Raw genomic sequence first — 3,839 nt, forward strand, 5'->3', positions numbered from 1 at the left:
GTCCATCCAGCCGACTTCAAGCTTCTGGGATTTGCTTTTGAGGGCAAATTCTACAAGGATAGGGCCCTTCCAATGGGGTGCTCAGTATCCTGTGCTGATTTTGAGAGGTTCAGTTCGTTTCTGGAATGGGCCTTGTGGTACAGGACGGGTCTCAGCAGTACTGCCCATTACCTTGATGATTTTTTATTGGCAGGAAAGAGGGGTATGGGTCAATGTGCCTTTTTTCTGTCCAGCTTCATCAATCTGGCAATGGAGCTGGGAGTTCCCCTGGCTCAGGAGAAAACTGAAGGCCCGTCCCCTATTTTGACTTTCCTGGGAATAGAAATTGACACGGTGGGGCAGTTCTGCAGATTGCCTGTGGATAAATTAACTGTGCTGCAGACATTAATAGACACAGCTAGGGATAAGAACAAAATAACCTTGCTGGAGTTGCAGCAGTTGGTTGGTCACCTCAACTTTGCATGCAAAGTTGTGGCACCCGGCAGGGCCTTTGCTAGGAGACTTTGCGAGGCTAAGCAGGGTCTACGTCTCCCCCATCATAGGACTAGGGTCACCAAGGGGATACGGGATGATCTCCTTGTATGGAAGCAATTTTTAGGTTCATACAATGGGGTGTCCTTTTGGCATGAGGACCTCCTAGTCGAAGCGGAGCTGCAGGTTGCATCTGATGCTGCAGGTTCCTCTGGCTTTGGAGTATATTTCCAGGGGCACTGGTGTGCTGGGGACTGGCCTAAGGAATGGTTTCCGGCAGGGTGGGTCAAAGACCTCACCTTCGTGGAATTTTTTCCGATTGTCGCAGCAGTATGGATTTGGTCATCTCCTTGACGTCCAAGTCCCCCAGGGTCATGGCTTTGGTTAGGGCCTTTACTCTGCAGTGTTTACATAACAATATAATGTTCAAGGCTAGGCATGTGCCGGGAGTTAATAATGGGGTCACTGACGCTCTCTCTCGAAAACAGATGGAAAGATTCCGTCAGCTGGCTCCAGAAGCCGACCAGTTCCCGGTGGCAGCTGAGGTTTGGCAAATTGGCAGGCTGAGGCCGATAGGGCAATGAGCCTGCCTCTTGCCCCTTCCACACGCAGAGCTTATTTGAGGCCAGGTAAGCCCATACCTGTTCCTCATTTAATGCATTTCTGTGTTAAATTAAAAGGTGAAGGCCTGTCAGCTCATTCCATCAGGGCCAAATTGTCTGCACTGGCCTATGCCAGCAAGGCTTCTGGGCATGTAGACAATACGGGCAATTTCTGAATCTGGAAGATGCTCGAGGGCTGGTCCAGGGAGAGCGGCAGGGTAGCTGACACCAGAGAGCCTTTGACCCCAGCAATATTGAGGGGGCCCAGGAATCAGTGGCAGATGTTGTGCACTGATAGCTATGAGGCTGCCCTGTTTCACGCTGCATCACTGGTTGCCTTTTTTGGGGCACTGCGGATCAGCGAGCTGGTGGCTGGCTCATGGCAGGATGAATCAGGCCTAGCTCTTGAACAGCGGGATGTTTCTATTTCTGACTCCAAAGTGGGAATTAGGCTACGCCGGTCAAAGACTGACCAGTGCGGCAAGGGGAAGGTTATAGAGCTCGACCAATGTTCAGAAGTTGAGTTATGCCCAGTGGAGGCTTTGAGCCATTACTTGGCCTTGAGAGGAGAGGGCCAGGGTTACCTATTCCAACACAGGTATGGCAATACCCTCACTAAATTTCAATTTTGGAGCCTGACTCAGAAAGCATTAGCCCGCTTGGGATTGGGTGGGGTTTGCTTTGGAACTCACTCTTTCCGGATAGGGGCCGCTTCAACGGCGGCGGCCATGGGGTATACAGGCAGTGAGATTCAGTGGATAGGTCGATGGAAGTCACGCTGCTACAAGGGTTACGTCCAGAATCGCGTTGTTTAGATATCCCATAAGGTTAGCTACCAACCTAGCAGTTCGAAAGCAAGAAATTGCAAGTAGATAAATAGGTACCACTTCAGTGGGAAGGTAACAGTGTTCCGTGCGGCTTGGTGTTTAGTCATGCCGGCCACATGACCACGGAAATGTCTTCGGACAGCGCTGGCTCTTCGGCTTTGAAACGGAGATGAGCACCGCAACCCTAGAGTCAGATTCAACTGGCTTTTGAGCAAGGGAACCTTTACCTTTACTTAAGGTTAGCTGATTTATTTACAGATTCACGAGTTTCCAGCTGGGCCTCCCGTGTGAGGGTGGCAGCAGCTGCTGCTGCTGCACGTTCCTCTTCTCTGCAAAGTTATTCTTTTTAAAGTTTTTAAAGTTTTATTCTTTTTAAAACCATCCTAATTGGTTACTGACTGGCTGTTTTAACTTTGTAATCTGCAATGACCTCCAGAAAGAGAAGCAGAAAGAGAAGCAGAGCTGTAGAAGGTGAGGGGGAGGGGTGTGACGAAGTGTTTCAACCTCCGGTAACCAAACAAACAAAGATGAATGATTATTTCTCCAAAGAAAAGGATGTAACTATATCGTATAATGTTCCAGTCTCAAATCAGTTTGCACCCTTGGAAAACAGCCCGGACTCATTATTGCTGTTGGGAATGAAAGGAAACTACTCACCGTCCCAGGGACAAGAAAGGCAAATGAATAACACACAACCGGGAGTGTCTGTGCCTGATAACTTCGCCATGCTAATGGCTAGAACTGTTGAACTAATTTCTAACCAATTGAAAGATATAATTTCATATAGTAATTTCATCTCTGCAAAGATTGATAATTTAATTAACGGGAAACCTTCGCCAAATCCTTCACCTCCCTCTCCCAGTTGTCACAATGCAGCTGATTTAAAGGCAAAGACTTGTGCACACACCAAACTGTCTCCTGCTGTGATCTCTTCCTCTTACGCCATGCAGAAGCTTGTTCTCCAGCAGAACTGTTTGTGCTTTACAGTCTTTCCGCTTAACGGCCGCTGCATCCCCTGGAGAACTAAGGAGGATATCAGCAGACATCTGTCCTTTCTTCTTAGGACTAAAGTCTTGCCATCGGAGATGACAACTGTTGAATTTCTGAATGGACGCTCTCAGCTTCAAAAAATGCTGGTTACTTTTAAATCCTCTACACTCCCAGCCCTGATATTGAAGCGAAGGAAGCAGCTATCTCATTGGGGCATAGCCTTGACACGAGTATTCATCAATCTCCTTGTCTCTCCCCTGCTTCATAATGTTCGTTTATGCGATCCTCTGCTGGACAAGAACTTAACCCATGACCTCCCTTGCAGGAATCTTGCAAACGTTTCAATCTCTTCAGAGTCACACCCTCATGACCCCTCTTATTTGGATAATACTGTGGAGGAGAACCTTTTACAGTCCTTTAAATTCTTACCTCCTCTTGAGCAAGTGGCCATCACTGATAGATTAGAAACTTTAAGAATCAAACTTACTGAATCCAAAGAGACCTGTCTTCAGCTGGACTCCTTCCAACAAGCATCGGATGGGAATAATGACATGATATGTGAGAACCAACAGGACAACCAGGTTCTTCCTGAACAAACCCAAAGGGAAACCCTAGTTGCTCCATCTTTCAAGCCAACAGGCCTGACTATTGAACATTCCTGTAAGAACGGATGTGTATTTACTGACAATGACGGCCAACTGGATCTTATAACTACTCACTGACTACCCGGCCCTGGGACGGTGCTCACCTTAAATCAAGATTTTTTGCTCCTTTCATGGAATATTGCGGGTTGGGCCGGAAAAGCTCTGGACAGGAACTTTATTGACTACTTAACCCAATTTAACATCCTTCTCTTGCAGGAAACGTGGATGCTATCAGATTTTGATTTCCCAAACTATTCTGCATTTTATTCTGCAGCCTTACCAAGCTCTAAAGGGGGAAGACCATC

This window comes from Gekko japonicus, unplaced genomic scaffold, assembly GCF_001447785.1.
Source record: "Gekko japonicus isolate JY-2015 unplaced genomic scaffold, Gekko_japonicus_V1.1 scaffold5574, whole genome shotgun sequence".
Taxonomy (NCBI): domain Eukaryota; kingdom Metazoa; phylum Chordata; class Lepidosauria; order Squamata; family Gekkonidae; genus Gekko; species Gekko japonicus.